The 25656-nt window shown below is 48.4% G+C and overlaps 3 long non-coding RNA genes across 3 annotated transcripts in view; all 3 read left to right on the top strand.

Moving 5' to 3' along the window:
* LOC144248597 (uncharacterized) overlaps positions 1-25656 on the top strand; it is a 66254-nt gene that overhangs the window by 14309 nt on the left and 26289 nt on the right. The window lies entirely within an intron of this gene.
* On the top strand, positions 2311-11140 carry LOC144248596 (uncharacterized). Its single transcript, XR_014956964.1, has 2 exons — positions 2311-7102; positions 8063-11140. It is a non-coding gene; the product is annotated as an uncharacterized LOC144248596 (long non-coding RNA).
* On the top strand, positions 17005-21358 carry LOC144247047 (uncharacterized). The gene is made up of 2 exons (XR_014956963.1): positions 17005-17320; positions 18281-21358. It is a non-coding gene; the product is annotated as an uncharacterized LOC144247047 (long non-coding RNA).

The raw sequence follows: 25656 nt of genomic DNA, 5'->3' as shown, positions 1-25656 counted from the left end.
ATGCCTGTGACATGGATGCTGGGGCTGGGCTTGTGACTGAAACTAGAACAGGATGTGTAGTGCGCACGTGGGGGCTCTAAGATTGCGCCTGAAAATCCCGGCAATGCAGTGATATGTTCTCGGTCTGCGACGGCACCTGTGGGCCTGGGGGCAAAGTCACTGTGAGGCTGGGATTGTGTCTGAAAATGGAAAAAGAATTCTATTGCTGAGAGCGGGGTTCTGGGCTTTGAATTGAAATAATACAGCGTAGGCACAGTGGGTGGGCATTGGTGGGTGGCAGCTGAAATCACTTCGGAACTGGGATATTGATTCTGGGGTGGGCTTAGACACTCTGGGGCACGAGCTGAAGTGTTGCAGAGCTGCAGCCAAGGCCAAGATCCTGCACGCTGAAGATGGAGAAAGGCACAGCTGGAGCTAACGAAGAGAGCTGGCAGTTAAATAAAGCTTGTGGGTGAAGAGCTGAAATCACTGGGGCTGGGAAAGGGGATTTGTAGGGCGGCTGCTGTAATCACTGCAGGGCTGGGAAAGGGGGCTGCACACTCCATAGGATCCGAAGGGCTGGCACAGGGACTGTGGGGTTCTTGCTGCCACATCCCTTTTATGCCTCTGACATGGATGCTGGGGCTGGGCTCGTGACTGAAACTAGAACAGGATGTGTAGTGCGCACGTGGGGGCTCTAACATTGCGCCTGAAAATCCCGGCAATGCAGTGATATGTTCTCGGTCTGCGACGGCACCTGTGGGGCTGGGGGCAAAGTCACTGTGGGGCTGGGATTGTGTCTGAAAATGGAAAAAGAATTCTATTGTTGAGAGCGGGGTTCTGGGCTTTGAATTGAAATAATATAGGCTAGGCACAGTGGCTGGGCATTGGTGGGTGGCAGCTGAAATCACTTCGGAACTGGGATATTGATTCTGGGGTGGGCTTAGACACCCTGGGGCACGAGCTGAAGTGTTGCAGAGCTGCAGCCAAGGCCAAGATCCTGCACGCTGAAGATGGAGAAAGGCACAGCTGGAGCTAACGAAGAGAGCTGGCAGTTAAATAAAGCTTGTGGGTGAAGAGCTGAAATCACTGGGGCTGGGAAAGGGGATTTGTAGGGCGGCTGCTGTAATCACTGCAGGGCTGGGAAAGGGGGCTGCACACTCCATAGGATCCGAAGGGCTGGCACAGGGACTGTGGGGTTCTTGCCGCCACATCCCTTTTATGCCTCTGACATGGATGCTGGGGCTGGGCTTGTTACTGAAACTGGATCAGGATGTTTGGTGTATATGTTTTTTAATTGTGTAATCAGATGGATTAAGAAAAGCAGACACCCGTAGCAGAATTCTGTTGGATCTGTGTCTGTGAGAATTGGGATGCGTGCTGGAGATGGAGAGACGCTGTTCGAGAGTGGCAACAGCGGCAGGTGTGAGCTGTGAGGATGATGAGGGCTCTGAGCAGCCCCAGGTGTGAGCTGTGAGGATGATGAGGAGGGGGCAGCTCCTTCAGTGGCTGATTTAGGGGGTTTTCCTCACATCTCTTTTGCACGGAGCTGCTGGAGGAGAGGAGTTTTTGGGGGTTCCCGTGGCTGTCTCCTGGAAGGACGGTGAGCGCTTCAGACAGGGTCCGGGGGATCACCTGGATCCCCACCTGGATACGTGGAGCATTGCTCAAAGGAGGGGCCGAGGGACAAATCTTTGTGTCGAGAAGCAGCAGCCAAGGAGGTGAGCCGGTGCGCCTTTGTAGCGGGGACTTTTCCCCTTTCCCTTTGAGATTTTGTCATCCTGAGGTTGAATTGGAGGGGGCAGTCCTCTGGTCCCGCCTTTTAAGGTGTTTGGATTGAGGTAAGAAGCCCCCTTTTGCCATCATTTGAGGCAAGCTGCTTCTTTTCTTCTCTTCTAGGGGACGCGATTGAAGGGAAGCCTACATTTCTTTTCCCTTGTTGGGGTGAGGTGAGCGCTGGAGCGTGGCGTCAGAGTCGGGGCTGCAGAGGAAGGGAGCTGCAGCCGTGGCAGCGCTGGCAGGGCGGGGGTCGGGCTGTGCCGCTGCATTCGGGGCGCTTCTTCTGCCCCCGGCCCGGCAGCGAAGGGTCCGGCGCGGAGCCCTGGCGGCAGTGCCGGGGCTGGCCGGGGCGGAAGGGGAGCTGGGCGCGGCTGGGCTGCCGCGGGCCCGCCGGAGCCGCGCCGGTGCGAGCCGTGCGGAGCCGAGCGGAGCTTTGGCCGGGCCGGCGGGCGGGGGAGGCGGCGCGGGCGGCGCGCCGGTGCCGGCCGGTGCCGCCGCTCCGGGCGCGGGGCTCGGGCGCCGCCGGGGCCCCCCGGGCCCGGTGCCGGCCCCGCCGGGCCGGGGGCAGCGGGCGGGGGTCTGCCGGCGCGGCGCCGCCTCTGCCTGCCGGAGGATCCGCTTTCCTGCCGGAGCCGCGCTGCGCCCGGGGCCGGGAGCGCGGCTCCGCATCTTCCAGCCTCCCTCGCTGCGGTGGTTTTGAGGAATTTATGGGATCCTTTTCTTTTGTTCGTAGTTGCTGTAGGAGAAGGGCCATGGTGTTACTTTTTGGTTGTTACGGTTCTTGCTTCAGGTGCGCATGACAAGGGGGTTTTTTTTGATTGAGTGTTGTTGGATTTCTTTTTGATCCGTTCTTATGTTTCTAAAGAATGTGTTCTTAAAGGTTTACAATGGTTTTTATGGGTCGTAGCATGAAGTAGACGTTAGGTTTTTAATTCGTTTGTGAAGGCTTTTATTAGCATGAGCATATGTAGTGTTTGTTTTGGTGGGTTTGAGGTAGTGTCCTGTAGTTAATCAGTGAGGTTTTTTTTAATATTGATTATTGCATTCTTGTTTATTATGTTATAGGGGTTTTATGCATTTGGCATATTTGATTGCCGCGTATGTTTTATTGTTGCAGAGAGTTCGGGAGTTATTAAAATTGTTACATTTCTCTTTTGGCGACGTGTTTATTTCTAGGTGGTATTTGTGTTTTGATGGTTTGAGGCATAATGGGTTTATTGAGTTAGGAATAATTATTTTGTTGTTGTTAATATATATATATATATTTTTTTTAGTTTGATGTATTTGGCTGTTGTTTATTTATTAGTTTTATTTTTGGGAACATGGGTATATCTATGGTGGGTCTTTATGCGCAGTTATTTTATCTGGGTGGTGAATTTTTTTTCCTTCGTGGTTTCGATTTTTTAATATCTGTAATTATTTGGTGGGTTTTTTTAGTTCATTTTATAGAGCATTGGGTTCTCTTTATGAGTTAGTGTAGTGGTAGAGTTTTGGTTATTTTTTTTAGAAACGTTCGGGGTCTGTTGTATGATTTGCAGTATAGTAAGTTAGTTGGGTTTTTTTTTTTTTCATTTTAGTGGTTTTTGTGATTTGCTGTGTGGATTTCTATAGGTTGTTTTAAATGTTTGTTTCATTTTTGTGATGTGATAAGAACTGTTAGTGAAAGGAGTGTAGTGTGGGTTTTTCTGCTGGTAGTTGGTTGGCTGGTGGAGCCTTTCTGAATTTTTTGGATGGTATTGGTGGGAATTTGATGCTGTTTGTTTTGGCATTTTATTTTTAGGAATTGGATTATAACTGCAAAGTTTTAACTATAACTCTAATGAAACAAAAGAAATGCATAAATATGAAAATGGAATATAAACCTTCAATTTTAAATATAAACGGAATACATATAAATAAAACATGTAACATAAATAATGTTATCCATTACTATTAGGTATTATATTGTTTGATATAGAGTATTTTATATGTATATATAAATACATATAAATAGAGATTATAAATACAAGCAAAATAACCATATAGAGTTGTATAATTAATTCGTGTGGATATATAAATATAAAAATTACAAAATAATAGAAATCAATGCAGTACATAATGCATATTTTACAGTATATGTGTTATTATAACACATTATATGTCATAAATATTATATATCAAAATATAGTACCTCAATATATTGTGATAGAAGATATAAGTACTATTAAAAATAAAATATAGAAATATTTAAATATCGTTTAAAATAAAGGGGATTTTTATTTTCTATTTGGTAGTAGGTAGGGGTTTTATTACAAAAATTATAAATATAAATAAAATAAAATTAGAAATCTATGTGTAGAAATATATCCTAAATACATTAAGATCTATATAAAAATTCAGTGGTAAGTAAATATAAGTATTAGCAGTATGTACGAAATAGAGTTTAAATAATAATTTATCTATCTTGCTACCTTATAATATATATAATATATATTTATAAATACATCAGTGTAAAGTAGAAATACAAATGTGACTATAATGATGAAAAATTATATGAATAATCAAGTATTGCTTATAGACAGAGCTTTTTTTTTTAAATTTGGTTAGAGACAGGGCTTTAATAGAAAAAATATGAATATACATTTTATTTTGATATCGTTCTAAATATGGAAATATATATTCGATGTATACAGATATATATAAAAATATAAAAAAATAAAAATAAGTATTAGGAAGAGATAGGCTATAAATAACATCATACATCAATCTACATTTAAAATGTAAATTTGAATATAAATGCAAAAAATAGAGATAAATGTAAACGGAGCTTAAATAATGGGATTTTTTTAAAGATTTTGACTTGGATGGAGGCAGGGGTTTATTTTAAGCAATATAAACCTTCTAGAAATCTAAATCTAACTATAGAAATATATAAGCAATACATTAAGATATGTACTAAAATAGAATAAAATATAATAGAAATAAATGTAAGAAATTATAAAAATTCAGTTATACATCAATATACATTATAAATCCGAATGTGAATATAAATATGAAAAATATAAAAATAAAATACATTGAAATGCAGTTTAAAAGAAAAGGTTTTTTCTTTTGGTTCTTGTTGGGTTAGAGGCAAGGGGTTTTTTTTTGTTGGCGTTCTTTTCCGCGCGGGATATTTTGGGGCATTTGCTACCGAGGATGTTCCGGAGGGGACGGCGCCCGTTCTTTTTGCCGCCTGCCCCGCCCGCGGCCCCGAGGCGAGCGGCGGCCCCCGGCGGTGGCGGGCGGCAGTGCTGCCGCCTTGTGGACAGAGGTGGGTACTACAGACACAGCCCGCGGGCGCCATCTTGGGAGTGGCTTGGCGCGGACTCGGCTTGACCTTCTCAAGAGGGTGCAAAAACGAGGACAAGAAAGTCGAGGACCCGTGTCTGTTTTCCACACTGCCTGAATTGCCCGCACCGCCGGCGCCCCCCTAGGGGATTTTCCGCGGCAGTTCTGGTGCCGTGCACACGGGCTGTGGGGTCAGCAGCACCGCGAGCCTGCGGGATTTTGGCACGAGCCGACAGGCATCGGCAAAACGCCTGTCTCCGTCAAGGTCCTCACGGGCCGCCATCTTGCGAGTGCTTGTCGCGCACTCTCTTGACAAGTGCTGCCGCCTTGTGGACAGAGGGTGGTACTGCAGCCCCCCAGCCAGCGCCCGGCAAAACCACCGAGACGGGGCGGGAGCGAGCGGCGAGTGGGGCGGTGTCTGTGAGTGAGGGGAGGGCTGAAGGCGGCTCAGCGGCGGCGAGGATGGCGGCGAGGGCAGCCCGGTGGGGCCGGTGCCGGCGGGCGGCGGAGGCGCGGTCGCAGCGCTCCCGGGCCGCGGCCGAGCGGCATCGGAGCAGGGCTGCGCCGCCTTTCCCGGCCCCGCGCCCCTCTCCAGACGCCGGGAGCGGCCGCGTGCCGGAAAATGCCGCCGGGGCGGCGGAGCGGGGCCCTGGCTCTGCCCGCCCCTCCTGCCGCCCTCCTTGGAATGGTTCGAGGCGTTATGGGTTTATTGAGGTAGGAATAATTATTTTGTTGTTGTTAATTTAATGTGGGTTTTTTTTTATTTGTTTGTTTTTGTCGTTTGATGTATTTGGTTTGTAGAGCAGGAACTGCAGACAGAATCCTGCAGAAGTAATATGGAATTTGTCCTCCCAAAACCCACCCGGCTTCAAACCACTTTCAGCACGTGGTCTTCCTTAGCAGCACATGGTTCCCCCATGCTTGAGAGGCGCTGCACTCTACTTTTCTCTCCACCTTTGCTGACAGATCCTGCTGAAGGCTGAGGACAAAGCCCTACCGCTACACGGACAAAGCAGCAGACCTGGTTCGGGAAGCCAGCGTGCTCCAGGTTGCTACAGGACTCTGATCAAACATCAGCATCCCCGTCTCTCACATTGATGGTATGTGGTAACCCCTTAAGAACAGAACTCCACGACTTGGGGCTACCTTTTCTAACCCTAAGCAACAAACTGGGGATGGATAACTCTAGAGATCCTGTTATGTAAGGATCTCCAGGATTCAGCCCTCCATGTGTCCTTGGAATCAGCAGAGTTTCCACTTTACTCCCAGACGTAATTTTTGATGTGGTTGTGCCACTTTAACGGTATTTGAAATCTCTCTTCGTGTTCTTGCAGCAGCATTATTGAACTACAATGGAAATGTAGTCCTGCCTGAAGCTGTTCACAGAATCGTGGAATCCCAGAAGGGTTTGGATGGGAAGGCACCTTTTTTTAAAGCTCATCCCGTTCCACCCCCTGCCATGGGCAGGGACACCTTCCACCATGCCAGGGTGCTCTAAGCCCTGTCCAGCCTGGCCTTGGACACTTCCATGGATCCGGGGGCAGCCACAGCTTCTCTGGGCAACCTGTGCTGGACAGCAGCTTTGAAAGGCAGAATGAAGTACAGCTGTGATTTTTGTGCTGCCCCCAACATTGTATTGCCTGGCAAATGTGCCTTTGAATTTTTTTTTTTTTTTTTTTTAAGGTTTTCTTGTTTGTTTTGTTTGCTTTCGTTTTTTTTTTTTTTTTTTTTTTTTGTTGTTTTGTTTTTGGGTTTTTTTGGGAACTAAAAAGATACCTTGTGTTCCTGGAATGTTGCATTCTACCTCTGTTGTTTTCCCAGTTAGTCTGGATCCTCTGCTTACATTTTTTCCTTCACTTATTAGATGTCGTGGATATGCTGGCTGTTCTGATGGAGGGCAGTGATGGCTTAGATGAGGAAATTGTGTTCTCTTTAAATGAAGGCGTGATTATCCAGACATTTCCCTTCAGTGCTGTTGTCCCTGCTGCATTAGCAGCCAGGAATATGCTGTTGCTTCAGTCTGAAAACGGAACAGGTACAGTTTTTTTTTTTTATGTTTTATGTGTCGTTTCTAGCAGTGGAGTGAAAGTGGCATCATTTCTACTCTCTTGTAATAATTTTTTACCGTTTATAATTTTTTACCTTGAGGCATGTTATTACCTTCCCTGCAAGCAGAAGGAGGTGCAGATTGATGGTGTTTTGTGCTCAAGAGGGGCATTGAAGCTCTGTAGGTGCTTCTGCCCTAATTCCCTGACCCTGAAGAGAAGGGACACTGTCCCTGCATGGACAGTCTTGGTCTGGAAGTAGTTGGCCTCAGTAACACAGCGTTTTAAGGGCAGAGCATGGCGATCAGGAGAGGAAGGTGTTTCCCGTGCCTGTGGGCAGCTCTTCCCGAGATCAGGGAGAGGGGACTGCCTTGTTAAGTAGGAAATGGATGCGTTTCCCAAGGAAAACTTCAGAAATTAAGCTCCAGGGGCAAATACTGCGAGGTTCTACTACCTCCTTGAGGACAGCGTTAAAACCACAGGGGCATCAGCAGGGCTTGGAACAGGACTGGCCAACCGCAGAGCACCTCACGAAGCCCTGTCTGTGTATGTGGCAGTCGAGTAGCACCTGGGGGGTGCTGAAAGTCCCAGTTCTGACAGAAAATTCTGTTTAACTTGTACACGTTGGCTGGGTGTATCCCCCCAGTACAGCTCGGTTCTTCTCTGAGGCGGTGCCTGGCAGGGTGTCTCCCTGTAAAGAGACGGGCGTGTTTTTGGCACAAGACAGCGAAGGTGGATTGTTTGCTTCAGCAGGAGCTGATGATGTCTGGAGGGTTTTTCAGGTACCTCTGCAGTCAGGAGCACGTGTCTAGGTCACTGCGAACACTTTTTGATCTCGTTCAGTTCTTTTCTGCGTGAGGCTCTGTGGGCTGCTGGCAAGGCCCAAAGTAAGGAAGGTTGCCCCAGTGTCCGTGCTCATGTCAATAGTTTAATTTATTTGGCTTTTCTAGGAGCAGATGTCGTGGAGGACTTTGTTGCTGTTTTCACTGGCCTCCTGCACTCTCCGAGAGAGCCCCTTTCTCCCTGCTTGACGTTCCAGCTCTGTGACAAAGCTGCTAAGTATCCTCAGCTCTACCAGTTTAACCGATACTATAGACTCTGGATGCCCAAGTAGTCCCAGGAACCTGTGGTATGGAATACCTGAAGTCACTGAATTCTTGAGCCAGTATTCCTATAAAATCCTCACAGTTGACAGAGGTTACATTTCCATCAGGAACAGCGTTTTTATTGAGGAGGTAATTCTGCATCCTTGTTGATCGTGCTGGGGACACACGTTTGCTCCAGGGCTTTTCTCTGATGACACAAGAGGTCTCTGTGGTGTTTGGGAGGCGATACCAGGCCTCAGGGCTCATACAGAGACTCCTCAGCAGGCACAGCAGAGCCTGGTGTGCGCTGTGGCCTCTGTTTACAGTGCCCGGAGTTCCCCCGGGTGGGTGGAGGATCACAGGCCCCTGGGCTGGGTTTGGTGAGTTTTTCTCAGTTCAGCAGTGTGAACACTCCAGATACCCCTGGGGACACTACTGGACAGCTCTGTTCTAGCAGGACTGCACGCCTGTGCTCCCAGAGCTTCAGTTCAGAGCTCATCTCAAACCAAAGGTGGCTGAAGAGACTTTTGTTTCATACTCATCACTGTTTTTCTCTTACGCTTTTTGTTTCGCTTTAAACAGTTTGAAAACCACAAGGAGGTCAGGCAAGAGCCTTCTGTGGCACCGGATTCTGTATTTGCTACTTTGCTGAAGGGAGCCTGGGAGAGAGGAAGCAGTACCTTCCTGGAAGATGGTGTTCAGACAAAGTGGAGAGACTTGGCTTCCCGGCTCCCCCCACCTGAGCAGCTTTTGTTGGGAGTAAAGCACGTGCTGCTGTACCTTAAACCTACAGTGGAGAACTTCAGCAGATAATACTGTAGTGATGCTTGGTTTACTTTATGGCACAAGTTACAAATGACTCAGCTGCTAAAACTTAGGTTCCAGTGCTGTAGCTCTTTTTCCTCGACTCGCCTCCGAGGGTACGCAGCACCATACAAAACTGCACCTAATTTGTAAACAAATGTCAGTTGTTCTGATTATTGAAGCTGGGCTTTATTCAGTTGTGTGTGCTGTGGCCAGGTCCTTTGTACAAATAGTATACGGAGGGTGGGGAAACCAGAACTGCACATTCCTTGTGATATGTATGGGATTTTGGGGGGGGTTAAATGAAAAGGAGATGCAAAATGAGGGAATTGCTTTTAGATGTAACTATTCTTGTCCTAAAGGAGCCATCAGCTCTGTCCCGAGAGTTGAGTTACAAGTGTGTGTTGAAAGAGCCGCAAGCCTTTAGGGGCTGCAATTTGTGTGCCCTGGAATGAGGTGCCCTGAGGAAATGTGTGAGCCGGAGGGAGCCGAGCTGTGGGAGTGGGCGAATGGAGGCGGGTGCGGGCGGGAATAGCCGAGCGTGGCCGAAAGTGGCCGGGAGGGCCCGTGGAGGCGAGTGGAGCCGAGCTGCGCCGAAGAGGCGAGTGGGGCCGAATGCGGTCGGAAATAGCCGAGCTTAGCCGAAAGTAACCGAAGCTGGCCGAGGAGCCGAGCGTAGCCGAGCGGCTCCGAGTACAGCCGAGGCGAGCCGAGCTTTGCCGAAGAGGCTAATCGAGCCGAATGCGGCTGGTAATAGCCGAGCGTGGCCCAAAGTAGCCGAAGCTGGCCGAGGAGCCGAGTCCAGCCGAACCGAGCCGAGCTCGGCCGAGCGCAGCAGCCCGGGCAGGGCGGGGCGCCGGGGCGGAGCCGGGGCGCTGGGAGGATCCCCTCCTGTCCCTCTCTCTACCGCTCCATCCTCCTCCCCGTATTCCCCTCAGTTACCTCTCTTTCCCCCGTTTCCGTGTCCCCCCCCAAACTCGGCTCCTTCCTGTCCTGTCCCTGCCCTGCTCCTCCGTTCCATTCCCCCTCTCTCCCTCCTCTGTTCACCGTCCCTCTTCCTCCCCTGCCGGCCTTTCCCTTCCCCGCCCGCTTTCCTCCGCAGCCCGTCCTCCCTCCCCGACCTTTCGCATGCCCCGCTCTCCCTCCTCTCTTCCCGTCGCCCCTTCGCTTCTTTCCCCCGCAGCCGCGGGGCTCGGGGCGCCGGAGAATAAAGCCCCGAGGGCCGGAGCCCGGCGCCCCCCGGGCCTTGCGGGAGTCCCCGCACGGGGCCGGAGGCTCTCGGCGGATCCCCCGCGCCGCTCGGACCCCGCCCCGGCGCTGCCGGACCTGCGGCTCCGCCGGCATCGCGCTGCGAGCGGCCCCCGCTCTGTGCCGTGCCGGCCGTGCCGCGTCCCCGCCGCCTCTGCCGCTCCCTCTTTCTGCCCCTGGCCCGCGACAGCGAGGCGGGGCAGGAGCTTCGAGCCTTCTGGGGGCTGCCCCCCCTTCCTTGTTGCGGCGGAGTCCCTTTCTGGGGGGATGGACGCGTGGGAAGGGCTGGAAGGGAGTGCTGGGCTGCTGTCCGGGGCAGTTGGACTCGTCCTGTGCCTTCTTCGGGAGTCAGGGTTAGGGGCTGAAGACTCGGGGCTCTGATGTCATTTGGGGCACCCCAAGGTCGCTAGGAGAGGGACGCACACTGCGGTGGGGGAGCGGGTGGGTGGCAGATGAGAGGGGGGGTCACGCTGGGTGCCGTCCCGCAGAGGGACCCAAAGCTACCCCAAAATTCCCAGGGAGGGGTGTGTGTAGAATACTAAAACCTGGCAAGTGTTTCGTTTTCACAGGTATTGGTAAAGAATAGGAAGCTATGGCTAAACTAATTTGAAAAGAAGCCCTCTCTCGATCCACTCATTTGTACCCAGGAATGTAGGAAACTCTGACTGTGGATGGGCAGTAGTTTTGAAAATCATGCCGTAGCCTTTTTCTCTAGGAACGAACCAAGCGAGTGCCCTGAAACCAGCGGAGCAGCTGCAGGGGCTAAATGGAACAGAAAGGGCTCCCCGGCACCTTTTGCCTCCGTTCTCTGCCATTCCTCAAAACGTGTCGCAGCCCCGGAAGAGGCGTTTGTCATTCCAGCCTGCCAAAATAAAGACCTGTAAAATCCTAGCTCTGCCTTTTGTTTAACGTGTTCTTACTTTCTATTTATGTCATCACAGAAAGCAAGGAAAGAAGAAATGTGACTGGTTCCCACTATTGCTCCATGCAGGCATTTTTAAAGGCTTCTGTACTTCTATCCTCTTTTTCCACTCCAAGCTTCATTTTTCCCCTCCTTTTTCGAGGTCTGCTGCTTTGGGTGTCCCAAGGAGGGCTGGGTTCCTCAGCAGGGGTCTTAGGAGTTGGTGCTGATTCTGCTTTTCCACAGATATATCAAAGTGTGCTACCAAAGTGACTATTTTCTCCAGGGGAAAGCTTTCTCTCAATGACCATCAATGCATGTATGTGTTTTAATCGTGTAACCAGATGGATTAAGAAAAGCTGACACCCGTAGCAGATTTCTGTTGGATCTGTGTCTGTGAGAAGTGCGCTGTGTGCTGGAGAGGGAGAGACGCTGTTGGAGAGTGGCAACAGCGGCAGGTGTGAGCTGTTAGGATGATGGGGGCTCAGAGCAGCCCCAGGTGTGAGCTGTGAGGATGATGAGGAGGGGGCGGCTCCTCCGGGGGCTGATTTAGGGGGTTTTCCTCACATCGCTTTTGCACGGAGCTGCTGGAGAAGAGGAGTTTATGGGGGGCTCCCGGGGCTGTCTCCTGGAAGGACGGTGAGTGCTTCGGACGGGGTCTGGGGGATCACCTGGATATGCACTTGGAGACGTGGAGCATTGCTCAAAGGAGGAGCCGAGGGACAAACCCTTGTGCCGAGAAGCAGTAGCCAAACAGGTGAGCCGGTGCGCCTTTGTAGTGGGGGCTTTTGTCCTTTCCCTTTGAAATTTCGTCATCCTGAGGTTGAAATGGAGGGGTCAGTCCTGTGGTCCCGCCTTTTAAGAGGTTTGGATTGAGGTAAAATTCTCCCTTTTACCATTATTTGAGGCAGGCCCCTTGTTTTCTGCTCTTCTAGGGGACGCAATTGAAGGGGGGGAGCGCACGTTTCTGTGCCCTCGTTGGGGTGAGGTGAGCGCCGGAGCGTGGCGTCACTGTCGGGCCTTCAGAGGAAGGGAGCTGCAGCCGTGGCAGCGCTGGCAGGGCGGGGATCGCGCTGTGCCGCTGCATTCGGGGCGCTTCTTCTGCCCCCGGCCCGGCAGCGAAGGGTCCGGCGCGGAGCCCTGGCGGCAGTGCCGGGGCTGGCCGGGGCGGAAGGGGAGCTGGGCGCGGCTGGGCTGCCGCGGGCCCGCCGGAGCCGCGCCGGTGCGAGCCGTGCGGAGCCGAGCGGAGCTTTGGCCGGGCCGGCGGGCGGGGGAGGCGGCGCGGGCGGCGCGCCGGTGCCGGCCGGTGCCGCCGCTCCGGGCGCGGGGCTCGGGCGCCGCCGGGGCCCCCCGGGCCCGGTGCCGGCCCCGCCGGGCCGGGGGCAGCGGGCGGGGGTCTGCCGGCGCGGCGCCGCCTCTGCCTGCCGGAGGATCCGCTTTCCTGCCGGAGCCGCGCTGCGCCCGGGGCCGGGAGCGCGGCTCCGCATCTTCCAGCCTCCCTCGCTGCGGTGGTTTTGAGGAATTTATGGGATCCTTTTCTTTTGTTCGTAGTTGCTGTAGGAGAAGGGCCATGGTGTTACTTTTTGGTTGTTACGGTTCTTGCTTCAGGTGCGCATGACAAGGGGGTTTTTTTTGATTGAGTGTTGTTGGATTTCTTTTTGATCCGTTCTTATGTTTCTAAAGAATGTGTTCTTAAAGGTTTACAATGGTTTTTATGGGTCGTAGCATGAAGTAGACGTTAGGTTTTTAATTCGTTTGTGAAGGCTTTTATTAGCATGAGCATATGTAGTGTTTGTTTTGGTGGGTTTGAGGTAGTGTCCTGTAGTTAATCAGTGAGGTTTTTTTTAATATTGATTATTGCATTCTTGTTTATTATGTTATAGGGGTTTTATGCATTTGGCATATTTGATTGCCGCGTATGTTTTATTGTTGCAGAGAGTTCGGGAGTTATTAAAATTGTTACATTTCTCTTTTGGCGACGTGTTTATTTCTAGGTGGTATTTGTGTTTTGATGGTTTGAGGCATAATGGGTTTATTGAGTTAGGAATAATTATTTTGTTGTTGTTAATATATATATATATTTTTTTTTTAGTTTGATGTATTTGGTTGTTGTTTATTTATTAGTTTTATTTTTGGGAACATGGGTATATCTATGGTGGGTCTTTATGCGCAGTTATTTTATCTGGGTGGTGAATTTTTTTTCCTTCGTGGTTTCGATTTTTTAATATCTGTAATTATTTGGTGGGTTTTTTTAGTTCATTTTATAGAGCATTGGGTTCTCTTTATGAGTTAGTGTAGTGGTAGAGTTTTGGTTATTTTTTTTAGAAACGTTCGGGGTCTGTTGTATGATTTGCAGTATAGTAAGTTAGTTGGGTTTTTTTTTTTTTCATTTTAGTGGTTTTTGTGATTTGCTGTGTGGATTTCTATAGGTTGTTTTAAATGTTTGTTTCATTTTTGTGATGTGATAAGAACTGTTAGTGAAAGGAGTGTAGTGTGGGTTTTTCTGCTGGTAGTTGGTTGGCTGGTGGAGCCTTTCTGAATTTTTTGGATGGTATTGGTGGGAATTTGATGCTGTTTGTTTTGGCATTTTATTTTTAGGAATTGGATTATAACTGCAAAGTTTTAACTATAACTCTAATGAAACAAAAGAAATGCATAAATATGAAAATGGAATATAAACCTTCAATTTTAAATATAAACGGAATACATATAAATAAAACATGTAACATAAATAATGTTATCCATTACTATTAGGTATTATATTGTTTGATATAGAGTATTTTATATGTATATATAAATACATATAAATAGAGATTATAAATACAAGCAAAATAACCATATAGAGTTGTATAATTAATTCGTGTGGATATATAAATATAAAAATTACAAAATAATAGAAATCAATGCAGTACATAATGCATATTTTACAGTATATGTGTTATTATAACACATTATATGTCATAAATATTATATATCAAAATATAGTACCTCAATATATTGTGATAGAAGATATAAGTACTATTAAAAATAAAATATAGAAATATTTAAATATCGTTTAAAATAAAGGGGATTTTTATTTTCTATTTGGTAGTAGGTAGGGGTTTTATTACAAAAATTATAAATATAAATAAAATAAAATTAGAAATCTATGTGTAGAAATATATCCTAAATACATTAAGATCTATATAAAAATTCAGTGGTAAGTAAATATAAGTATTAGCAGTATGTACGAAATAGAGTTTAAATAATAATTTATCTATCTTGCTACCTTATAATATATATAATATATATTTATAAATACATCAGTGTAAAGTAGAAATACAAATGTGACTATAATGATGAAAAATTATATGAATAATCAAGTATTGCTTATAGACAGAGCTTTTTTTTTTAAATTTGGTTAGAGACAGGGCTTTAATAGAAAAAATATGAATATACATTTTATTTTGATATCGTTCTAAATATGGAAATATATATTCGATGTATACAGATATATATAAAAATATAAAAAAATAAAAATAAGTATTAGGAAGAGATAGGCTATAAATAACATCATACATCAATCTACATTTAAAATGTAAATTTGAATATAAATGCAAAAAATAGAGATAAATGTAAACGGAGCTTAAATAATGGGATTTTTTTAAAGATTTTGACTTGGATGGAGGCAGGGGTTTATTTTAAGCAATATAAACCTTCTAGAAATCTAAATCTAACTATAGAAATATATAAGCAATACATTAAGATATGTACTAAAATAGAATAAAATATAATAGAAATAAATGTAAGAAATTATAAAAATTCAGTTATACATCAATATACATTATAAATCCGAATGTGAATATAAATATGAAAAATATAAAAATAAAATACATTGAAATGCAGTTTAAAAGAAAAGGTTTTTTCTTTTGGTTCTTGTTGGGTTAGAGGCAAGGGGTTTTTTTTTGTTGGCGTTCTTTTCCGCGCGGGATATTTTGGGGCATTTGCTACCGAGGATGTTCCGGAGGGGACGGCGCCCGTTCTTTTTGCCGCCTGCCCCGCCCGCGGCCCCGAGGCGAGCGGCGGCCCCCGGCGGTGGCGGGCGGCAGTGCTGCCGCCTTGTGGACAGAGGTGGGTACTACAGACACAGCCCGCGGGCGCCATCTTGGGAGTGGCTTGGCGCGGACTCGGCTTGACCTTCTCAAGAGGGTGCAAAAACGAGGACAAGAAAGTCGAGGACCCGTGTCTGTTTTCCACACTGCCTGAATTGCCCGCACCGCCGGCGCCCCCCTAGGGGATTTTCCGCGGCAGTTCTGGTGCCGTGCACACGGGCTGTGGGGTCAGCAGCACCGCGAGCCTGCGGGATTTTGGCACGAGCCGACAGGCATCGGCAAAACGCCTGTCTCCGTCAAGGTCCTCACGGGCCGCCATCTTGCGAGTGCTTGTCGCGCACTCTCTTGACAAGTGCTGCCGCCTTGTGGACAGAGGGTGGTACTGCAGCCCCCCAGCCAGCGCCCGGCAAAACCACCGAGACGGGGCGGGAGCGAGCGGCGAGTGGGGCGGTGTCTGTGAGTGAGGGGAGGGCTGAAGGCGGCTCAGCGGCGGCGAGGATGGCGGCGAGGGCAGCCCGGTGGGGCCGGTGCCGGCGGGCGGCGGAGGCGCGGTCGCAGCGCTCCCGGGCCGCGGCCGAGCGGCATCGGAGCAGGGCTGCGCCGCCTTTCCCGGCCCCGCGCCCCTCTCCAGACGCCGGGAGCGGCCGCGTGCCGGAAAATGCCGCCGGGGCGGCGGAGCGGGGCCCTGGCTCTGCCCGCCCCTCCTGCCGCCCTCCTTGGAATGGTTCGAGGCGTTATGGGTTTATTGAGGTAGGAATAATTATTTTGTTGTTGTTAATTTAATGTGGGTTTTTTTTTATTTGTTTGTTTTTGTCGTTTGATGTATTTGGTTTGTAGAGCAGGAACTGCAGACAGAATCCTGCAGAAGTAATATGGAATTTGTCCTCCCAAAACCCACCCGGCTTCAAACCACTTTCAGCACGTGGTCTTCCTTAGCAGCACATGGTTCCCCCATGCTTGAGAGGCGCTGCACTCTACTTTTCTCTCCACCTTTGCTGACAGATCCTGCTGAAGGCTGAGGACAAAGCCCTACCGCTACACGGACAAAGCAGCAGACCTGGTTCGGGAAGCCAGCGTGCTCCAGGTTGCTACAGGACTCTGATCAAACATCAGCATCCCCGTCTCTCACATTGATGGTATGTGGTAACCCCTTAAGAACAGAACTCCACGACTTGGGGCTACCTTTTCTAACCCTAAGCAACAAACTGGGGATGGATAACTCTAGAGATCCTGTTATGTAAGGATCTCCAGGATTCAGCCCTCCATGTGTCCTTGGAATCAGCAGAGTTTCCACTTTACTCCCAGACGTAATTTTTGATGTGGTTGTGCCACTTTAACGGTATTTGAAATCTCTCTTCGTGTTCTTGCAGCAGCATTATTGAACTACAATGGAAATGTAGTCCTGCCTGAAGCTGTTCACAGAATCGTGGAATCCCAGAAGGGTTTGGATGGGAAGGCACCTTTTTTTAAAGCTCATCCCGTTCCACCCCCTGCCATGGGCAGGGACACCTTCCACCATGCCAGGGTGCTCTAAGCCCTGTCCAGCCTGGCCTTGGACACTTCCATGGATCCGGGGGCAGCCACAGCTTCTCTGGGCAACCTGTGCTGGACAGCAGCTTTGAAAGGCAGAATGAAGTACAGCTGTGATTTTTGTGCTGCCCCCAACATTGTATTGCCTGGCAAATGTGCCTTTGAATTTTTTTTTTTTTTTTTTTTTTTTAAGGTTTTCTTGTTTGTTTTGTTTGCTTTAGTTTGTTTTTTTTTTTTTTTTTTTTTTTTGTTGTTTTGTTTTTGGGTTTTTTTGGGAACTAAAAAGATACCTTGTGTTCCTGGAATGTTGCATTCTACCTCTGTTGTTTTCCCAGTTAGTCTGGATCCTCTGCTTACATTTTTTCCTTCACTTATTAGATGTCGTGGATATGCTGGCTGTTCTGATGGAGGGCAGTGATGGCTTAGATGAGGAAATTGTGTTCTCTTTAAATGAAGGCGTGATTATCCAGACATTTCCCTTCAGTGCTGTTGTCCCTGCTGCATTAGCAGCCAGGAATATGCTGTTGCTTCAGTCTGAAAACGGAACAGGTACAGTTTTTTTTTTTTATGTTTTATGTGTCGTTTCTAGCAGTGGAGTGAAAGTGGCATCATTTCTACTCTCTTGTAATAATTTTTTACCGTTTATAATTTTTTACCTTGAGGCATGTTATTACCTTCCCTGCAAGCAGAAGGAGGTGCAGATTGATGGTGTTTTGTGCTCAAGAGGGGCATTGAAGCTCTGTAGGTGCTTCTGCCCTAATTCCCTGACCCTGAAGAGAAGGGACACTGTCCCTGCATGGACAGTCTTGGTCTGGAAGTAGTTGGCCTCAGTAACACAGCGTTTTAAGGGCAGAGCATGGCGATCAGGAGAGGAAGGTGTTTCCCGTGCCTGTGGGCAGCTCTTCCCGAGATCAGGGAGAGGGGACTGCCTTGTTAAGTAGGAAATGGATGCGTTTCCCAAGGAAAACTTCAGAAATTAAGCTCCAGGGGCAAATACTGCGAGGTTCTACTACCTCCTTGAGGACAGCGTTAAAACCACAGGGGCATCAGCAGGGCTTGGAACAGGACTGGCCAACCGCAGAGCACCTCACGAAGCCCTGTCTGTGTATGTGGCAGTCGAGTAGCACCTGGGGGGTGCTGAAAGTCCCAGTTCTGACAGAAAATTCTGTTTAACTTGTACACGTTGGCTGGGTGTATCCCCCCAGTACAGCTCGGTTCTTCTCTGAGGCGGTGCCTGGCAGGGTGTCTCCCTGTAAAGAGACGGGCGTGTTTTTGGCACAAGACAGCGAAGGTGGATTGTTTGCTTCAGCAGGAGCTGATGATGTCTGGAGGGTTTTTCAGGTACCTCTGCAGTCAGGAGCACGTGTCTAGGTCACTGCGAACACTTTTTGATCTCGTTCAGTTCTTTTCTGCGTGAGGCTCTGTGGGCTGCTGGCAAGGCCCAAAGTAAGGAAGGTTGCCCCAGTGTCCGTGCTCATGTCAATAGTTTAATTTATTTGGCTTTTCTAGGAGCAGATGTCGTGGAGGACTTTGTTGCTGTTTTCACTGGCCTCCTGCACTCTCCGAGAGAGCCCCTTTCTCCCTGCTTGACGTTCCAGCTCTGTGACAAAGCTGCTAAGTATCCTCAGCTCTACCAGTTTAACCGATACTATAGACTCTGGATGCCCAAGTAGTCCCAGGAACCTGTGGTATGGAATACCTGAAGTCACTGAATTCTTGAGCCAGTATTCCTATAAAATCCTCACAGTTGACAGAGGTTACATTTCCATCAGGAACAGCGTTTTTATTGAGGAGGTAATTCTGCATCCTTGTTGATCGTGCTGGGGACACACGTTTGCTCCAGGGCTTTTCTCTGATGACACAAGAGGTCTCTGTGGTGTTTGGGAGGCGATACCAGGCCTCAGGGCTCATACAGAGACTCCTCAGCAGGCACAGCAGAGCCTGGTGTGCGCTGTGGCCTCTGTTTACAGTGCCCGGAGTTCCCCCGGGTGGGTGGAGGATCACAGGCCCCTGGGCTGGGTTTGGTGAGTTTTTCTCAGTTCAGCAGTGTGAACACTCCAGATACCCCTGGGGACACTACTGGACAGCTCTGTTCTAGCAGGACTGCACGCCTGTGCTCCCAGAGCTTCAGTTCAGAGCTCATCTCAAACCAAAGGTGGCTGAAGAGACTTTTGTTTCATACTCATCACTGTTTTTCTCTTACGCTTTTTGTTTCGCTTTAAACAGTTTGAAAACCACAAGGAGGTCAGGCAAGAGCCTTCTGTGGCACCGGATTCTGTATTTGCTACTTTGCTGAAGGGAGCCTGGGAGAGAGGAAGCAGTACCTTCCTGGAAGATGGTGTTCAGACAAAGTGGAGAGACTTGGCTTCCCGGCTCCCCCCACCTGAGCAGCTTTTGTTGGGAGTAAAGCACGTGCTGCTGTACCTTAAACCTACAGTGGAGAACTTCAGCAGATAATACTGTAGTGATGCTTGGTTTACTTTATGGCACAAGTTACAAATGACTCAGCTGCTAAAACTTAGGTTCCAGTGCTGTAGCTCTTTTTCCTCGACTCGCCTCCGAGGGTACGCAGCACCATACAAAACTGCACCTAATTTGTAAACAAATGTCAGTTGTTCTGATTATTGAAGCTGGGCTTTATTCAGTTGTGTGTGCTGTGGCCAGGTCCTTTGTACAAATAGTATACGGAGGGTGGGGAAACCAGAACTGCACATTCCTTGTGATATGTATGGGATTTTGGGGGGGGTTAAATGAAAAGGAGATGCAAAATGAGGGAATTGCTTTTAGATGTAACTATTCTTGTCCTAAAGGAGCCATCAGCTCTGTCCCGAGAGTTGAGTTACAAGTGTGTGTTGAAAGAGCCGCAAGCCTTTAGGGGCTGCAATTTGTGTGCCCTGGAATGAGGTGCCCTGAGGAAATGTGTGAGCCGGAGGGAGCCGAGCTGTGGGAGTGGGCGAATGGAGGCGGGTGCGGGCGGGAATAGCCGAGCGTGGCCGAAAGTGGCCGGGAGGGCCCGTGGAGGCGAGTGGAGCCGAGCTGCGCCGAAGAGGCGAGTGGGGCCGAATGCGGTCGGAAATAGCCGAGCTTAGCCGAAAGTAACCGAAGCTGGCCGAGGAGCCGAGCGTAGCCGAGCGGCTCCGAGTACAGCCGAGGCGAGCCGAGCTTTGCCGAAGAGGCTAATCGAGCCGAATGCGGCTGGTAATAGCCGAGCGTGGCCCAAAGTAGCCGAAGCTGGCCGAGGAGCCGAGTCCAGCCGAACCGAGCCGAGCTCGGCCGAGCGCAGCAGCCCGGGCAGGGCGGGGCGCCGGGGCGGAGCCGGGGCGCTGGGAGGATCCCCTCCTGTCCCTCTCTCTACCGCTCCATCCTCCTCCCCGTATTCCCCTCAGTTACCTCTCTTTCCCCCGTTTCCGTGTCCCCCCCCAAACTCGGCTCCTTCCTGTCCTGTCCCTGCCCTGCTCCTCCGTTCCATTCCCCCTCTCTCCCTCCTCTGTTCACCGTCCCTCTTCCTCCCCTGCCGGCCTTTCCCTTCCCCGCCCGCTTTCCTCCGCAGCCCGTCCTCCCTCCCCGACCTTTCGCATGCCCCGCTCTCCCTCCTCTCTTCCCGTCGCCCCTTCGCTTCTTTCCCCCGCAGCCGCGGGGCTCGGGGCGCCGGAGAATAAAGCCCCGAGGGCCGGAGCCCGGCGCCCCCCGGGCCTTGCGGGAGTCCCCGCACGGGGCCGGAGGCTCTCGGCGGATCCCCCGCGCCGCTCGGACCCCGCCCCGGCGCTGCCGGACCTGCGGCTCCGCCGGCATCGCGCTGCGAGCGGCCCCCGCTCTGTGCCGTGCCGGCCGTGCCGCGTCCCCGCCGCCTCTGCCGCTCCCTCTTTCTGCCCCTGGCCCGCGACAGCGAGGCGGGGCAGGAGCTTCGAGCCTTCTGGGGGCTGCCCCCCCTTCCTTGTTGCGGCGGAGTCCCTTTCTGGGGGGATGGACGCGTGGGAAGGGCTGGAAGGGAGTGCTGGGCTGCTGTCCGGGGCAGTTGGACTCGTCCTGTGCCTTCTTCGGGAGTCAGGGTTAGGGGCTGAAGACTCGGGGCTCTGATGTCATTTGGGGCACCCCAAGGTCGCTAGGAGAGGGACGCACACTGCGGTGGGGGAGCGGGTGGGTGGCAGATGAGAGGGGGGGTCACGCTGGGTGCCGTCCCGCAGAGGGACCCAAAGCTACCCCAAAATTCCCAGGGAGGGGTGTGTGTAGAATACTAAAACCTGGCAAGTGTTTCGTTTTCACAGGTATTGGTAAAGAATAGGAAGCTATGGCTAAACTAATTTGAAAAGAAGCCCTCTCTCGATCCACTCATTTGTACCCAGGAATGTAGGAAACTCTGACTGTGGATGGGCAGTAGTTTTGAAAATCATGCCGTAGCCTTTTTCTCTAGGAACGAACCAAGCGAGTGCCCTGAAACCAGCGGAGCAGCTGCAGGGGCTAAATGGAACAGAAAGGGCTCCCCGGCACCTTTTGCCTCCGTTCTCTGCCATTCCTCAAAACGTGTCGCAGCCCCGGAAGAGGCGTTTGTCATTCCAGCCTGCCAAAATAAAGACCTGTAAAATCCTAGCTCTGCCTTTTGTTTAACGTGTTCTTACTTTCTATTTATGTCATCACAGAAAGCAAGGAAAGAAGAAATGTGACTGGTTCCCACTATTGCTCCATGCAGGCATTTTTAAAGGCTTCTGTACTTCTATCCTCTTTTTCCACTCCAAGCTTCATTTTTCCCCTCCTTTTTCGAGGTCTGCTGCTTTGGGTGTCCCAAGGAGGGCTGGGTTCCTCAGCAGGGGTCTTAGGAGTTGGTGCTGATTCTGCTTTTCCACAGATATATCAAAGTGTGCTACCAAAGTGACTATTTTCTCCAGGGGAAAGCTTTCTCTCAATGACCATCAATGCATGTATGTGTTTTAATCGTGTAACCAGATGGATTAAGAAAAGCTGACACCCGTAGCAGATTTCTGTTGGATCTGTGTCTGTGAGAAGTGCGCTGTGTGCTGGAGAGGGAGAGACGCTGTTGGAGAGTGGCAACAGCGGCAGGTGTGAGCTGTTAGGATGATGGGGGCTCAGAGCAGCCCCAGGTGTGAGCTGTGAGGATGATGAGGAGGGGGCGGCTCCTCCGGGGGCTGATTTAGGGGGTTTTCCTCACATCGCTTTTGCACGGAGCTGCTGGAGAAGAGGAGTTTATGGGGGGCTCCCGGGGCTGTCTCCTGGAAGGACGGTGAGTGCTTCGGACGGGGTCTGGGGGATCACCTGGATATGCACTTGGAGACGTGGAGCATTGCTCAAAGGAGGAGCCGAGGGACAAACCCTTGTGCCGAGAAGCAGTAGCCAAACAGGTGAGCCGGTGCGCCTTTGTAGTGGGGGCTTTTGTCCTTTCCCTTTGAAATTTCGTCATCCTGAGGTTGAAATGGAGGGGTCAGTCCTGTGGTCCCGCCTTTTAAGAGGTTTGGATTGAGGTAAAATTCTCCCTTTTACCATTATTTGAGGCAGGCCCCTTGTTTTCTGCTCTTCTAGGGGACGCAATTGAAGGGGGGGAGCGCACGTTTCTGTGCCCTCGTTGGGGTGAGGTGAGCGCCGGAGCGTGGCGTCACTGTCGGGCCTTCAGAGGAAGGGAGCTGCAGCCGTGGCAGCGCTGGCAGGGCGGGGATCGCGCTGTGCCGCTGCATTCGGGGCGCTTCTTCTGCCCCCGGCCCGGCAGCGAAGGGTCCGGCGCGGAGCCCTGGCGGCAGTGCCGGGGCTGGCCGGGGCGGAAGGGGAGCTGGGCGCGGCTGGGCTGCCGCGGGCCCGCCGGAGCCGCGCCGGTGCGAGCCGTGCGGAGCCGAGCGGAGCTTTGGCCGGGCCGGCGGGCGGGGGAGGCGGCGCGGGCGGCGCGCCGGTGCCGGCCGGTGCCGCCGCTCCGGGCGCGGGGCTCGGGCGCCGCCGGGGCCCCCCGGGCCCGGTGCCGGCCCCGCCGGGCCGGGGGCAGCGGGCGGGGGTCTGCCGGCGCGGCGCCGCCTCTGCCTGCCGGAGGATCCGCTTTCCTGCCGGAGCCGCGCTGCGCCCGGGGCCGGGAGCGCGGCTCCGCATCTTCCAGCCTCCCTCGCTGCGGTGGTTTTGAGGAATTTATGGGATCCTTTTCTTTTGTTCGTAGTTGCTGTAGGAGAAGGGCCATGGTGTTACTTTTTGGTTGTTACGGTTCTTGCTTCAGGTGCGCATGACAAGGGGGTTTTTTTTGATTGAGTGTTGTTGGATTTCTTTTTGATCCGTTCTTATGTTTCTAAAGAATGTGTTCTTAAAGGTTTACAATGGTTTTTATGGGTCGTAGCATGAAGTAGACGTTAGGTTTTTAATTCGTTTGTGAAGGCTTTTATTAGCATGAGCATATGTAGTGTTTGTTTTGGTGGGTTTGAGGTAGTGTCCTGTAGTTAATCAGTGAGGTTTTTTTTAATATTGATTATTGCATTCTTGTTTATTATGTTATAGGGGTTTTATGCATTTGGCATATTTGATTGCCGCGTATGTTTTATTGTTGCAGAGAGTTCGGGAGTTATTAAAATTGTTACATTTCTCTTTTGGCGACGTGTTTATTTCTAGGTGGTATTTGTGTTTTGATGGTTTGAGGCATAATGGGTTTATTGAGTTAGGAATAATTATTTTGTTGTTGTTAATATATATATATATTTTTTTTTTAGTTTGATGTATTTGGTTGTTGTTTATTTATTAGTTTTATTTTTGGGAACATGGGTATATCTATGGTGGGTCTTTATGCGCAGTTATTTTATCTGGGTGGTGAATTTTTTTTCCTTCGTGGTTTCGATTTTTTAATATCTGTAATTATTTGGTGGGTTTTTTTAGTTCATTTTATAGAGCATTGGGTTCTCTTTATGAGTTAGTGTAGTGGTAGAGTTTTGGTTATTTTTTTTAGAAACGTTCGGGGTCTGTTGTATGATTTGCAGTATAGTAAGTTAGTTGGGTTTTTTTTTTTTTCATTTTAGTGGTTTTTGTGATTTGCTGTGTGGATTTCTATAGGTTGTTTTAAATGTTTGTTTCATTTTTGTGATGTGATAAGAACTGTTAGTGAAAGGAGTGTAGTGTGGGTTTTTCTGCTGGTAGTTGGTTGGCTGGTGGAGCCTTTCTGAATTTTTTGGATGGTATTGGTGGGAATTTGATGCTGTTTGTTTTGGCATTTTATTTTTAGGAATTGGATTATAACTGCAAAGTTTTAACTATAACTCTAATGAAACAAAAGAAATGCATAAATATGAAAATGGAATATAAACCTTCAATTTTAAATATAAACGGAATACATATAAATAAAACATGTAACATAAATAATGTTATCCATTACTATTAGGTATTATATTGTTTGATATAGAGTATTTTATATGTATATATAAATACATATAAATAGAGATTATAAATACAAGCAAAATAACCATATAGAGTTGTATAATTAATTCGTGTGGATATATAAATATAAAAATTACAAAATAATAGAAATCAATGCAGTACATAATGCATATTTTACAGTATATGTGTTATTATAACACATTATATGTCATAAATATTATATATCAAAATATAGTACCTCAATATATTGTGATAGAAGATATAAGTACTATTAAAAATAAAATATAGAAATATTTAAATATCGTTTAAAATAAAGGGGATTTTTATTTTCTATTTGGTAGTAGGTAGGGGTTTTATTACAAAAATTATAAATATAAATAAAATAAAATTAGAAATCTATGTGTAGAAATATATCCTAAATACATTAAGATCTATATAAAAATTCAGTGGTAAGTAAATATAAGTATTAGCAGTATGTACGAAATAGAGTTTAAATAATAATTTATCTATCTTGCTACCTTATAATATATATAATATATATTTATAAATACATCAGTGTAAAGTAGAAATACAAATGTGACTATAATGATGAAAAATTATATGAATAATCAAGTATTGCTTATAGACAGAGCTTTTTTTTTTAAATTTGGTTAGAGACAGGGCTTTAATAGAAAAAATATGAATATACATTTTATTTTGATATCGTTCTAAATATGGAAATATATATTCGATGTATACAGATATATATAAAAATATAAAAAAATAAAAATAAGTATTAGGAAGAGATAGGCTATAAATAACATCATACATCAATCTACATTTAAAATGTAAATTTGAATATAAATGCAAAAAATAGAGATAAATGTAAACGGAGCTTAAATAATGGGATTTTTTTAAAGATTTTTACTTGGATGGAGGCAGGGGTTTATTTTAAGCAATATAAACCTTCTAGAAATCTAAATCTAACTATAGAAATATATAAGCAATACATTAAGATATGTACTAAAATAGAATAAAATATAATAGAAATAAATGTAAGAAATTATAAAAATTCAGTTATACATCAATATACATTATAAATCCGAATGTGAATATAAATATGAAAAATATAAAAATAAAATACATTGAAATGCAGTTTAAAAGAAAAGGTTTTTTCTTTTGGTTCTTGTTGGGTTAGAGGCAAGGGGTTTTTTTTTGTTGGCGTTCTTTTCCGCGCGGGATATTTTGGGGCATTTGCTACCGAGGATGTTCCGGAGGGGACGGCGCCCGTTCTTTTTGCCGCCTGCCCCGCCCGCGGCCCCGAGGCGAGCGGCGGCCCCCGGCGGTGGCGGGCGGCAGTGCTGCCGCCTTGTGGACAGAGGTGGGTACTACAGACACAGCCCGCGGGCGCCATCTTGGGAGTGGCTTGGCGCGGACTCGGCTTGACCTTCTCAAGAGGGTGCAAAAACGAGGACAAGAAAGTCGAGGACCCGTGTCTGTTTTCCACACTGCCTGAATTGCCCGCACCGCCGGCGCCCCCCTAGGGGATTTTCCGCGGC

Source organism: Lonchura striata, chromosome 8, assembly GCF_050655825.1.
Source record: "Lonchura striata isolate lonStrDom1 chromosome 8, ASM5065582v1, whole genome shotgun sequence".
In the NCBI taxonomy this organism is placed as follows: Eukaryota; Metazoa; Chordata; class Aves; order Passeriformes; family Estrildidae; genus Lonchura; species Lonchura striata.
This window is presented reverse-complemented; position numbering and strand designations above follow the sequence as displayed.